The sequence below is a fragment of the Macaca thibetana genome, chromosome 11 (assembly GCF_024542745.1).
Source record: "Macaca thibetana thibetana isolate TM-01 chromosome 11, ASM2454274v1, whole genome shotgun sequence".
Taxonomy (NCBI): Eukaryota; Metazoa; Chordata; class Mammalia; order Primates; family Cercopithecidae; genus Macaca; species Macaca thibetana.
The window spans coordinates 89,879,738-89,894,588 of record NC_065588.1 but is presented as its reverse complement, the minus strand read 5'-3'; the positions used below and the strand labels follow the sequence as shown (position 1 = coordinate 89,894,588).

At 44.3% G+C, this 14,851-nt stretch overlaps 1 protein-coding gene across 2 annotated transcripts in view; it reads left to right on the top strand.

Moving 5' to 3' along the window:
• The window catches only part of UBE2N (ubiquitin conjugating enzyme E2 N), a 443,559-nt gene that overhangs the window by 314,955 nt on the left and 113,753 nt on the right, over window positions 1–14,851 (top strand). The window lies entirely within an intron of this gene.

Sequence of the window (14,851 nt, the reverse complement as noted above, 5' to 3'; positions counted from 1 at the left end):
GCTTTTTTTCCTTGGCTGGTAGTCCCTTCCTCCAGCCTCAAAGCCAGCAACGCCAGGCCAGATCCCTCTTATGCTGCCTTCTCTTTGGTGGTTCCTCTTCCACTTCCTCCTCCTTCTCTTAAAGATCCTTGGGATTACATTGCACCTACCTGGAAAACCTAGAGTAATCTCCCTATGTTACAGTCGACGGATTGGCAACCTTAATTCCCATTCCCCTTTACTATGTAACATATTCACAGATTCTGGGGATTCGCATATAGGCCTCTTTGGGGTGGGTTTGGGGACATTATTCTGCCTACTGCAGGGAAGCTTCCCTTTCTACTCTCAGACCGTATGTTCTGGATCAGTTCAACCCAACAACGGTGGCTCCCAGCGCAGGCTTGGAACTTGGACTGGGATTCTTGGGAAAGAGATGCTCCCCTTCTGATGAGCCAGTCTGATCACAGCCCATCTGCTTGGCAGATGGGTCAGGAACAGGGCCTCTCCCTGATTGTTCAGAACCCTTTCTGGACCAGCTGTTAATTCTTGTGAATATCCTTCCTCTCCGCTGCCGGCCCATGCACCAGCAGCTGATGTGTCCACCTTTGCCCGAGCATGAGGCAAGCTTTCCTAAAAATGAGGCCTCTTCCTCCTGCTGCTTCTTTAAGGAAACCTATGGAGTACTTGCAATCTCTAAAAAACAAACAAAGACAACTAGAATAAGATCTATTTAATGATGTCCAAAAAAAGCTCTCTTGGCAAGTTTGGAATCAGCAAGGAAATTAGAATCTGGCTAGGAGTTTACGTAATCTGTAATAAGGATGAAAGATTCTTTTTCTACTTGTCTTAAATACATTCTCTTCAAAATCTGTATGCAGCTCTAAATAAATGAAGCCTCCTTGAGGGCATATTAGAGCATTGTCAAAGAGACCTGCTCATATGTAATGACCTGGAGGGAGAATGACAAATGTCTGGATTATACCATGCTTTAATATATTCATGCTGTAAGAATGGCCTCAGGCACCACACAGTCACCAAGAAGCCTGGCTGAGGGGCCTTCGGAGTAGTGTAGAAAGGCAGGGGCATGCGTTCTTACTGACATTTAGCCATAAACCTGATTCTCCTTTTGCAAACCCTTCCCACATACCTTGAAGGCTTTTGTATCTCAAGGTCTTCTTGTGGGCCCAGTTCTAAGGTTGGGAATGGTAGCTCCATCCTGCGAGAAAGAGCCCTGGGCTATGCAATCAAGTGGATTATTGGCCCAGTTTCCTCAGACACATCATGCTAGGTAAGGAGAGTGGAGTTTGGGCTGCTGGGAGTTGGGAGCATCATCTACTCGGGCATCAAACTCAAGGTGTGGGTGAAGGCAAGAGCAAAGAAACAGGTATTTGAGTTGATCTTCAAGGAGGAGGCAGAAGGAGAAGCGGTCTGAAGTCAAGTCAAGTTCAGGACACAGATAAAAGTACCTTGAATTTCCCCAGGACCTTCCTTTACTTTTTATTTTTGAGACAGGGTCTCACTCCTGCTCAGGCTGGAGTGCAGCGGTGTGATCTCGGCTCACTGCAACCTCTTCTTCCTGGGCTCAAGTGATTCTCCAGCCTCAGCATCCCAAGTAGCTGGGACTGCAGGTGCAAGCCACAAGGCCTGGCTAATTTTTGTATTTTTTGTAGAGATGGGGTTTCACCACGTTGCCCAGGCTGGTCTCAAACTCCTGGCCTCAAGTGATCTACCCATCTTGGCCTCCCAAAGTGCTGGGATTACAGGCATGAGCCACCGGCCCTTGTTTTTTAGATGTCAATGTAGCAAGGCGTGGTGATTAAGTGTGCAGCTCTGGATCCATCCCACCTAGGTTAGGATCCTGGCTTCACTACTTCCAAGCCGTGTGGCCTTAGCTGAGTTGCTTACATCTCTCTGATGTTTTGCTCCCACAACTGAAAATGACAATGATATTAGCAACCTCACTCATAGTGTTACTGGGAGGATTACTTGAATTAAAGCTTGCAAAGTGCTTAGCACTGAGTTTGTTTAGGACTTATTGACTTGATTTGAGCATCATGTTAAACCATCTTTTGAGCAGGATTGTATACCAATATTCAGCATTCATTTTGATTCTTTTTCTAGTCTCTCTTGTTCTTTTTCAGCATCCTCAAAATTTAAAAAAAAAATCACACAGTTGATATTCATTTACTAGGATCCTCCTGAAGGATACCTTCTTAGGTTTCTGTTATGTAAATGCTGTGTAACAAAAGACTCCAAGACCTTGTTGGCTTACCAAAAACATTTCTTTTTCATCCTTCTATGTAGGTCTGCAGGTGAGCTAGGGCAGCTGATTGGGATCAAGTCTACCCCATATTTCTGTCATTTGCTTGAGCCAACAGCTACCCGGGACAGTTCTCATGGTAAAGGACAGAGCCTGAGAAGCAAAGCCAAACCACATGGGCACATTTACAGCCTCCGATCATGCCCACTGACATTCCATTGGCCAAAGCAAGCCTCACGATCCAGCCCGACATGAGGAAGTGGGGAAACAGACTCCAATCTCTCCAGCAGGAGGCATTGTAGAGCAACATGGCAAAGAGAGGGTACACTCCAAGGAGGAAGAAGAGAATTGGGATACTCCAATCCTATCACAGACAAACTTCATTTTTAATGTTGCCTTCTTTTTCATGGAAAAGGAGAAAATAACTACATAAAAAGGTCATGGCCGGGCACAGTGGCTCATGCCTGTAATCCTAGCACTTTGGGAGGCCGAGGCAGGTGGATCACCTGAGGTCAGGAGTTCGAGACCAGCCTGGCCAACGGAGTTTAGTGAAACCCCGTCTCCACTAAAACTACAATAATAATAATAGTAATAATAATAATAATAATAGCTGGGCATCATGGTGGGCACCTGTAATCCCAGCTACCCGGGAGGCAGAGGTTGCAGTGAGCTGAGATCACACCACTGTACTCCAGCTTGGGTGACAGAGTGAGATTCCATCTTAAAATAAAATAAAATAAAAAGGTCATTTCAAGGATTTCTGGGAAAAAAAAGTAAAGCCATTTCCAGAAAATTACCAGGATCGGTAAAATTTTGTCCCATTCCTTACCTGCTGGGCTGGCTTCGTGGGTGTGACTTGTGCAGGAGCACCGGGCTCCACACTTAGAAGAGCCGCGTGCTCGGCTGAATACTCTGCTAATGCTGTCTCACACTTATTAATTTTTGAACAAGAAGCTCTGCATTTTTATTCTGCACTGGCCCCAACAAATTATGCAGCCAGTGCCGCCTACACATGCTATATTTAGGGTCCCAGATGGTGAGAATTAATGCTCAGACTGGTGACCCTGAATCTGTAGGTTTCTGAGTGATCCAGGATTCAATTATAATTATCATTTTTTTCATTCATTCAACACGTGTATTGTATGCTATTCTAGGTATCGGGGATAAAACATTGAATCGACCAGCCCTGTCTTCATAGAATTTACATGGTGCCACACTTCCTGTATCTGCCCACCCAACAAATGACATTCATGTATCAGCTATTAATAGGACCTCAGCTACAGACACGCATACCAGCGTGTGTCACAGATACTGTATGTCGGGGATCACATGCAAATCCCAGCAGCCAGCAGGAACTCCAAGCATCCCAATCTCTTTCTCTCAAGAAAGCAAATCAGAATGCAAGTAAGAGTGACATTAGAGAGCTACATCTTAAACCTATTCTGATTTGTGAAGATAAAAAAAATCTTTCACAAACTTTGCTCTTTTGGATTTTATTCTAGCCTCTAGAGTAGCAAAAAGACAGATGCATTTGAGAAAAGTTTTCACCCATAAAGACTGAAATCAAAGAGCAAACTGAGTCTCCGGTTAACATTTCCCAGGGCCTCTGCAAATACTGTGAGAAATGCCACTTTGTGACAGCTCCAGCCAAGCACCAGGCTCATCCTTCAAGAGATCCACTTAACACTGTGTTGCTCAGAGGAGTGGAAAGATGTCGAATTGCTCATCTGCTTGAAAAACCCAAACAGGTGGATTTCATACTCAGACAGCAGGGATCCTGCCCTGGAAAGGCAACGGTCCTTTTTCTCATTTGATTGCTGTACAGAAATCTGTGCCCTTACCCCCTACTCAAATCAGATTTTTTGCTTCCAGCAAGCCCAGCTGAAGTAAACATGTTAACAACACACACATTTGTCTCCCTGAGACAGATAATATAGTTCAGCTCCATAAAAACCTAGTCCTAAGGCCCTAGTTCTCAAACTTTAGCCTGCATCCAAATCACCTGGAGTGCTTGTTAAAACACAGGTCACAGTACCTCACCTTGGAGTTTCTGATTCAGTAGGTCTTGGGTGGGTTCCCAAAATTTGCTTTTCTAGTAAATCCCAGGTGGTGGCTGCTGATGATCTTTGAGAACTGCTGCTCTAGGGCATTGCCTTGGGCCCTGCAGGGCTGCATGGGCAATTCTGTCCTCAGTGCAGAGAATGTCCCCACACAAACCTTAATTCTCTTTGACTTCTGACCACCCTATCTCATTTTCCTCAATTCTCATTCATTCCTCAACTCCCTTTAGCTGGCCTCCTGCCCTGCACTCTATTGAAAATGTTCTCAGTGAAGCTGAAGGTGACAAATTTGCTGCCAAATTTAATGGGCAGGGGACATCATCATTTGGGTATCTGATATGATTTGGGTCTGTGTCCCCACCCAAATCTCATATCGAATTTTAATACTCAACGTTGGGAGAGGGGCCTGATGGGAGGTGATTGGATCATGAGGGCAGATTTCCCCCTTGCCGTTCTCACGAGTAAGTTCTCACAAGGTCTGGTTGTTTATAATAGTGTGTAGCAGCTGGGCGCAGTGACTCACGCCTGTAATGCCAGCACTTTGAGAGGCTGAGGCAAGTGGATCACCTGAGGTCAAGAATTTGAGACCAGCCAGGTCAACATGGTGAAACACCATCTCTACTAAAAATACAAAAATTATCTGGGTGTGTGCCTGTAATCCCTGCTACTTGGGAGGCTGAGGCAGTTGCTTGAACCAGGGTGTCGGAGCTTGCAGTAAGCCGAGATCGCACCACTGCACTCCAGCCTGGCGATAGACTGAGACTCTGTCTCAAAAAAACAAAAAACAACAACAAAAAAGTGTGTAGCACTTCCCCCTTCTCTAGCTCTTCCTCCTTCTCTGGCCATGTAAGACATGCCTGCTTCCCCTTCGCTGTCCACCATGATTGTAAGCTTCCTGAGGCCTCCCCAGCCATGCTTCCTGTGCATCCTGTGGAACCATGAGTCAATTAAACCTCTTTTCTTTATAAAGTACCCAGCCTCGGCTGGGCACGGTGGCTCATGCCTGTAATCTCAGCACTTTGGGAGGCCAAGGCAGGTGGATCACCTGAGGTCAGGAGTTCAAGACCAGCCTGGCCAACAGGATGAGACCCTGTCTCTACTAAAAATACAAAAATTAGTCGGGCATGGTGGTGCACGCCTGTAGTCCCAGCTACTCTGGAGGCTGAGGCACAAGAATTGCTTGAACCCAGGAGGTGGAGGCTGCAGTGAGCCAAGATTGTGCCACTGCACTCCAGCCTGGGTGACAGAGTGAGACTCTATCTCCAAATAAATAAATAACCCATTCTCAAGTCATTCTTTATGAAAGTGTGAGAACAGACTAATACAGTATCTCACCAGCCAGCTTAGCCACCAGTCTACATTGAACTCACTGTTTTCTCAAGCACTTGTCATCGCGTGTTTGGGCCTGAGCAGCTTCATGTGTTATTTGCAGCAACTGCCACTCTCTGCTAAGTGTAGTTCAGATTGGATTTTCAATCATAGCACCCTATAGCACTGGCCACAGGGATGGGCCTGTATCCCAGTAATGATCATCATACTCCCCTATCTCTTGGGTCACCATGATGGGCCCAGGGACAGTCAATGACACACACCAAACCAATCAGAGCCCTTCTCTAAAATTTTATATGGATTTCATTACATCTAAGACTCCATTACAGTAAGAAACACTATTATTTTATCCATCACTAAGAAATAATACTGCCAATTGGAACAACAAAAAAGGAAGATGCCATCTATTACAAGATGCTTCCAATTTCAGAAATATTAAAATTGGATGGGGCTAAACCTTGCACAGTGAAATTCAAACTAAGATGCTAGGAGAAAAAAGCTCTCTCTCCTGGAGTCCCTGAGCTGGGAAGATGTAAATGTCAAGTTGCAACAATACCACCTTCTCTCCATTGCCTGGAGGAAGCAAGTCTGCAGTAGGAAAGAGTGAGGCCAACACACCGAGAGAAGTGAAAATTTTAAAAAGAGAAATAAAGAGGGTGGAGCAGCTCTGTTTCTTCACATCAGTCCTTTATCCTTAAATTATTTGAAATCAGTTTCTGTCACTTGCAACCATGGAAATCCTGATAAATACAATCCTTTCCCCCATAAGCATCCCCAATAGTCCCCAAAGTAAAAGACTCATTACCCATCAAATTATCCAAATCATACTTAACTCCTTGCTCCTCCTCAACCCTTCGACACTGAACTAATGAGGAAATGTGTTTTCTTCAACTTCCTAAATATCTAATTCTTCCATTTCTCTCCATCTGCACTCAATCTCTCACCCCATCCATGATCCCCCTTCACAGACCCCTGGGACAGCCTCCTAACTGAGTCTCCTGGTTCTAGTCTTCCCCTGTCTAACTCTGGCTCCACACTTTAGTCAGAATGATCTTTCCAATAAGAACATCCCTGCCCAAAACCCTTTGGCGTCTTCTCATTGTCCTTTCACAATATGGCCCAGCCTATCTCCGCAGCTTTCTCTAGTTTTTTGAGCATTTTTCTGCTTTACACTTTTTTTTTTTTTTTTTTTTTTGAGACAGGTTCTGACTCTGTCACCCAGGATGGAGTGCAGTGGTGCAATCACAGCTCAGTGCACTCCCCACCTCCCCGTCTTAAACAATCCTCTCACTTCAGCCTCCTGAGTGGCTGCAACAACAGGTGCACCACCACGCCCAGCTAATTTTTTGTGTTTTTCCTAGAGGCAGGGTTTCACCATGTTGCTCAGGCTTTCTTTAGACTTTTACTTTTCCCTGACTGGAACATTCCTCCTCGCTCACCCGTGATTTATTCATTTTTGATCCCAGTTTAAACATCGCATCGTCTAAGCCTGGGTGGACTCCTCTAGTTTCACTGAACCTTTTCACAGTTTCTATGGCATCTTCCTCATTATACTTTCAAAAATCAGCTGTTTACTGTAGCTTTTTATATTTGAAGACATAATAAACTCTTGTTTACACCCAAATCTTTAGAATAATAAACCATATCACTGAGATGTTAGTAAGAAACAAATAGTCCTGCTCTGGGGGCAGTTGGTGGGCTATCTGGACTAAAATGGTAATTATCTCCAGACTCACAGCTAGTCCCCAGGCAGGATGTGCCTCTGCCTTGTGGAAGATGTGGCAGAGAGTGGGTTCTTAGCAACTGCACTAGTTCCCAAGGGCTGCTGTAACAAAGTACCACAGACTGAGTGGCTTCAACAACAGAAATATACTTTGTCATAGTCCTGGAGGCTAGAAGTCTGAGATCAAGTTGTTGGCAGCATTGGTTTCTTCTGAGTTCTCTCTCTCTGGTTTGCAGATGGCTGCCTTCTCCTCATCTCCCCCTCTTATAAGGACACCAGTCATGTTGCATCAGGGCCCACCCCAATGACCTCATTTAACCTTAATACCAATTTAAAGACCTTGATATGGTTCGGCTGTGTCCCCACCCAAATCTCATCTTGAATTGTAGCTCTCATAATTCCCACCTGTTGTAAGGACCCCATGGGAGATAATTGAATCATGGGAGGAGTTTCCCCCATACTGTTCTCACGGTATTGAATAAGTCTCACGAGATCTGGTGGTTTTATAAGGGGGAACCCCTTTCACTTTGTTCTCATTCTGGCTTGTCTGCTGTGTTGTAAGATGTGCCTTTCGCCTTCCCCCGTGATTGTGAGGCATTCCCCAGCCATGTGGAACTGTGAGTCCATTAAGCCTCTTTTTCTTTATAAATTGCCCAGTCTTAGGTATGTCTTTATCAGCAGCATAAAAATGGACTAATACAGGCCCCACCTCTAAATACAGTCACATTCTGAGGTACTGGGTGTTGAGTTAGGACTTCAAGATATGACTTTGAGAGCAGCGGGAGAACACAATTCAGCCCATTACAGTAATGAATGAATGAACTTGTGAAGATTCCACATGCCACCACTTGAAAGAGTCAGCTCTCAAGAGTCACCATCACCTCTGGGAGAAGATGGGGCCAGGCGGTCATAAACCCTTATCCACTGTAGTGGGTTAAATTGTGGCATAAAAAGATATGTCCATGCCCTAACCCCTTTCACCTGAGAATATGATCTAACATCCTGGTTAGAGTGGGCCCTAAATCCAATGGTAAGTATCACCATAAAAGACACATGACCAGGCATAGTAGCTCACGCCTGTAATCCCAGCACTTTGGGCGGCCGAGGCAGGAGGATTGCTTTAGCCGAGGAGTTCAAAACCAGCCTGGATAACATAATGAGACCCCCAATCTCTACTAAAAATTGAAAATTCAGCCAGGCGTTGTGGCACATGTCTGTGGTCCTAGCTACTTGGGGTGCTGAGGCAGGAGGATCGTCCGTGCCTGGGAAGTTAAGGCTACAATAAGCCATGACAGTGTCACTGCACTCCAGCCTGGGCAACAGAGCAAGACCCTGACTCAAAAAAAGAAAAAAGAAAAGAAGAGACATGAAGAGAAGGGAGAAGACACGTGGAGAAGGGGCCGTGCAAATGGAGGTAGAGATCAGAGGGATGCACCTACGAGCTAAGGAATGCCAAGGATGGTGGCAGCCTCCAGAAGACAGGAGCCAGGCGTGGAACTCACTCTCCCCCCCATGCTGCAGAGGGAGCCAGTCCTGCCGACACCTTGAGTTTGGATTTTTGGCCTCAGAACTGTGAGAGAATAAATTTCTGGGGTTTCGAGCCCCCCAGTTTGTGGTAATTTGTTACAGCAGTCACAGAAAACTAGCACCTCTACTTCCATTAAAGGGAAGGGAGACCCTGTTCAGGAGATCTGACCTAGGATAGAGAAAGCGAGACACTTCAAAGCTTCATCAGGAGAGGTCTGGTTGCTTGAAAAATAGTCCAGTTACCAAGCTAGCCAATCTGAAGATAGTCAGCATTTTGGCATAGATCAGGAGTCTCCAATCCCCCAGCTGCGGACCAGTACCTGTCCATGGCCTGCTAGAAACCAGACCGCACAGCAGGAATTGAGCAGCCAGTGAGCGATCATTACCACCTGAGCGTGGCTTCCTATCAGATCAGTGGTGCCACTAGATTCTCTTGGGAGCACGAACCCTATTGTGAACTGAACATGTGAGGGATCTAGGTTGCCCGCTGCTTATGAGAATCTAATGTGTGATGATCTGAGGTGAAACCATTTCATCCCCAAACCATCCCCCACCCCAGTCTGTGGAAAAATGATCTTCCATGAAATAGGTCCCTGGTGCCAAAAAGGTTGGGGACCGCTGGCACAGATACTTAGCCCACTAAATATCCCCAAAATAGAACTCTCTCTTATACCAGGCCTGTTTATTTAGTACCTTGAGGTTGCAGGCATTCTGTCTCTGGCAGATAAAGGACAAAATTTCCTTGTATAATAATAATTTCTTAAATGTTTACTTTCACTGAAGGGTTTCTTTCCCAGAAAGCTTGAAATTAATTTGCTTTGTAATTTCTGGCAACAAATACTGATAGCAATTTTTTTTGCTGGCTTTTGTAATCCCAGTGACATCAAAGAACCTCCATCATTGTGGGAAATTGTTCTTCTAGGTAGCTGTGATGACATCACTTGCTATGAAGGAAAGGGAAAAAAAAGGAACAACAGGAAATTCTGCATTCGGTGGTTAACTGATAAATGAAGGAGGAACTGGTTTTGAAAGTCAGTTCCCATAACTAAGCAGCCTTCTCCATTACTTAGCTTTATTTATTTAATGTATTTATTCGTACAATCTCACTGGTAGTAGAAGTCCCTAGTCAAAAAGGCTCTTCACTCCTAGCAAATTAGGGAACATAGGCCAGAGCCCCTCACTTTGGGGGATGCCTGTTCACAGAGAGGATCTAAAAAAAGATCTGGGCAAAGAACAAAAAGAAAGAGAGGGAAAGGAGGAGGAAGAGGAAGGAGGAAATGGAAGGTGGAAGGGAATAAGATGAAATGAAATACAGATGACCAATAAACATTTGACCTAGGTAACCTCACTAATTGTATTAGACAAGGTTCTTCAGAGAAGCAGAACCCATAGGATAGGTGTGTATATGTGTGTGTGTGTGTGTGTGTGTGTATGTGTGTATGTGTACTTACATATAAAGAGACATTTAGATTAGTTTAGTGATTACCCGGGGAAGCATAAAGGCAAGATCTCAGAAAATCTGGAAAAGGAGCAAAATTGTGGAAGCAGATTCACCTGGCAAGCTGTTTATAGGTGGCCTTAATACAGAACCCAATGGAAAGGCTCTTGAAGCAGTATTTGGGAAATACGGCCACATAGTGGAAGTTCTTTTGATGAAGGATGGGGAAATCAAGTCAAGAGACTTTGCACTGATTACTTTTGAGAGCCCTGCAGATGCTAACAATGCTGCCAATGATATGAATGGAAAGTCTTTGGATGGAAAAGCAATTCAAGTAGAGCAAGCCAACGAACCATCTTTTGAAAGTGGTGGTAGGTGGAGACCACCACCTCTTTCAAGAAACAGAGGCCCTCCAAGATGTCTGAGATGTGAAAGAAAAGGTAGCGGAGGAGCAAGAGGGCATCCCTCATGTGGAGGACACATGGGTGATGGCAGATACATTCTTAATCCCAACATGAGTTCTTCTAGGACAGGGGTCCCCAACGTTTTGGGCACCAGGGACCAGTTTCATGAAAGACAATTTTTTTACAGACCAGGGGTGGCGGGGGATGGTTTTGGGATGAAACTGTTCCACCTCAGATCACCAGGTATTAGATTCTCATAAGGAGCACAAAACCTACCCACGTTATGGAGGTAATCTGCTTTACTCAGTCTACTGATTTAAATATTGTTTTGTTTTGTTTGAGACAGGGTCTCACTGTGTTGCCCAGACTGGAATGCAGTAGCACAGTTATGGCTCACTGCAGACTTAACCTCCAAGGCTCAAGTGATCCTCCCACCTCAGCCTCCCAGGTAGCTGGGACTACAGGTACACACCACCATGCCCAGCTAACTTTTCCTTCCTTCTTTCCTTCCTTCCTTCCTTCCTTCCTTCCTTCCTTCCTTCCTTCCTTCCTTCCTTCCTTCCTTCCTTCCTTCCTTCCTTCCTTCTTTCTTTCTTTCTTTCTTTCTTTCTTTCTTTCTTTCTTTCTTTCTTTCTTTCTTTCTTTCTTCTCTTTCTTTCTTTCTTTCTTTCTTTCTTTTTGTAGAGACAAGGTTTTGTCATGTCGCCCAGGCTGGTCTTGAACTTCTGGGCTCAAGTGATCCTCTCAAATGCTGAGATTACAGGCATGATCCACCATACGCCTAAATATTAGTCTCATCTAAAAAAATACCATCACAGCAACATCTAGACTGGTGTTTGACCAAAAACTGGGTACCAGAGCCTAACCAAATTGACACACAAAATTAGCCATCAAGCTAATAATAAAAATAGCAAGTATAATTGACAATAAGCTATTTTTCACCCAACAGGTTTACAGGGATTAAAAAAGAATCTCAGTTTTGTTGAGGGATGAGAGAACACTTGTGTACCATTGTGAGCCCACAGGCATCAACTTTTCTGAGGGCATTTTGCCAGTACCAAAATGGAAAGTGTGCATACCTTTTGAGAAAAAAAAATATATATATATATATATTTTTTGGAGACAGAGCCTTGCTCTGTCACCCAGGCTGGAGCGCAGTGTTGTAATCTCAGCTCACTGCAACCTCCACTTCCCAGGTTCAAGTGATTCTCCTGCCTCGGCCTCCCAAGTCGTTGGGACTACAGGTGCATGCTGCCATGCCTGGCTGTTTTTTGTTTTGTTTTGTTTTTGTTTTTGTTTTTGTATTTTAGTAGAGACGGGGTTTCACCGTGTTGCCCAGGCTGCTCTCGAACTCCAGAGCTCAGGAAATCTGCCCACCTTGGCCTCCCAAAGTACTAGGATTACAGGCATGAGCCACTGCGCCCAGCCTTTAGTTTTTGAGATGGAATTTCACTCTTGTTGCCCAGGCTGGTATGCAATGGCAAGCTCTCGGCTCACTGCAACCTCTGCCTCCTAGATTCAAGTGATTCTCCTGCCTCAGCCTCCTGAGTAGCTGGGATTACAGGTGCCTGCTACCATACCCGGCTAATTTTTGTATTTTTTAATAGAGATGGGGTTTCACTGTGTTGGCCAGGCTGGTCTCGAACTCCTGACCTCAGGTGATCCGCCTACCTCTGCCTCCCAAAGTGCTGTGATTACAGACATCAGCCACCACACCTGGCCATGCATTTTAACAAATATGTCCTTTCTCTCTGACTTTTCTTCCATCACAATCTCCCTTGTGTCAGAGAACTCTGGAGTGCCCCTGGACACTATGGAATCTGGCTTAGAGAAAGTTGGCTTAGGGATACACGAAGTCGGGTGTAGTGGATATATTTATGTGTTTAGTAATCACTACCACGTCATCTTTTTATTGTACAGATGGACCCCGACTTATGATTTTTTTGACTTTACAATGGTGTAAAAGTGATACACACTCAGTAGAAATCATACTTCGCATTTTGAATTGGGATCTTTTCCTGGGCTAGCAATATGCAGTAGATACTCTCAAGATGCTGGGCAGTGGTATCAACTGCAGCTCCCAGCCAGCCACAAGATCACAAGGGTAAACAACTGATACTGTATTCTACAATGTACTGTATTTAGTACATTACATGAGATGCTCTACACTTTATTATAAAACACACTTGTGTTCAATGATTTTGTCCAACTGTAGGCTCATGTAAGTGTCCTGAGCACAGTTAAGGTAGGCTGGGCTGATAGGTGCATTTCCTTTTTTTCCCTTTTTTTTTTTTTTTTTAAGAGAGAGAGACAGGGTCTCACTCTGTTGCCCAAGCTGGAATGTAGTAGTGCCATCATGGCTCACTGCAGTCTCTACTTCCCAGGCTCAAGTGAGCCTCCCAGCTCCATCTCCCAAGTAGCTAGGACTACAGGCACATGCCACCACACTTGGCTAATTTTTAAATTTTTTTGTAGAGACAGGGTCTTATTATGTTGCCTGGGCTGATCTAGAACTCCTGGGCTCAAGCAGTCCTCCCACCTTGGCCTCTCAAAATGCTAGGATTACAGGCATGAGCCACCATACCTGACCACATTTCTGACTTAGGGTATTTTCAATTTATGGTAGGTATATCAGGATGCAATTCCATCTAAGTTGAGGAGCATCTGTATTTGCATCCTAAAATTGTATTCTTTCTTCAAGAGGGTTTCCAAAATTATAACATTTCCCCAGACTCCTCAAAGCTAGGTCTGCCCACACACTGAGGCACAGTGTCATTTGCTTCAGACCCATGTATCTATCCCCCAGAGTAACCTTAGACTTTGATGGCTTTGTCCTGATCTTAGTTTTATAGCATTGTAGTTGTAGGTTGGCCCCTAATTTCCAGTTAAGTGCAGTGCTTAGCTCAGAGTATGGCTTCCAACCCATTCTTCTTTGTTCATTTTATTTTTGTACCTCTCTCCACCATTCCTCTACACACACATACACACACTCTCTCACTCACTCTTAAGTATCAAAGGCTGGAGTGCAGATTGGCCATGAGTCATTCTTTAAAAATGAGCTCAAATAGACAAGGCAAACACTTTTCAGGAGTGCCCACAGTTGCCTGTCTTTATTTTAGAGGACAAGAGTAGGAAATCAGGCAGGTGGTCTGTCTTTGAATTGACACTGTTTAATGAGACAGAAATATTTCCAACTCTTCACCTAACAAAACAGTGAACAAATAAAATTATCTTAAATTAGGAAAGACCCTCAAACCAAGATCTCAGAAAAAAATTTTAGCACACACAAAGTGCTCTAGAACTATTAACAGTTCATTTTAGATGAAAGCACGCCCACTCCTGCATATGGACTCTATTTCCATCTAAAATGTCCTGAAAGAGAGTTTCTTGTTTTTTGTTGTTTATTTTGGGGGAGGGGAAAGAGTTGTTTTCATCTTCTTTCCTTCTTCCATTCAATGCTTTTCCAGGAGTGTTAACGTCATCTATGTTGTTGTTGTTTTATGTTAACCTTCATTTCTCTGCTAGATTTTTAAATCATTTTCGGTTTAATTATAAAAGCAATCCAGGCTGGGTGCAGTGGCTCACGCCTGTATTGCCAGCACTTTGGGAGGCTGAGGCAGGAGGATAGCTTAAACCCAGGAGTTTGAGGCCAACCTGGGCAACACAGTGAGATACCATCTCTACAAAAAATAAAAAAATTAGCCAGGCACAGTGGCATGCACTCAGGAGGCTGAAGCAGGAGAATCCTTTGAACCCGGGAGGATGAGGTTGCAGTGAACACCACTGCACACCAGCCTGAGTGACAGAGTGAGTCCCTGTCTCAAAAAATAATAATAATAATCGCTTCTCGGCCTTTTGGCTAATATCAAGTACAAAAGAAGAATAATAAATATTTTAAAATAAAAAGCAATCCATCACCTGTCCCCCCAAAAACTTTCTAATGTATGTTATCACCTTTGACTTCCTCAAATCCTCTTCAACAATCACCCATCCCTGTTTCAAGACTGGTGGGCATCATTCTATTCTTTGTATAGGGATTTGCTGTTTTCTAAAACACTTTCATTTTCTGGTGGCAATAAAAGTAGTCTGGTGGTGATACAAACTAATGTTGTTTCCTTTAACACTTACAGT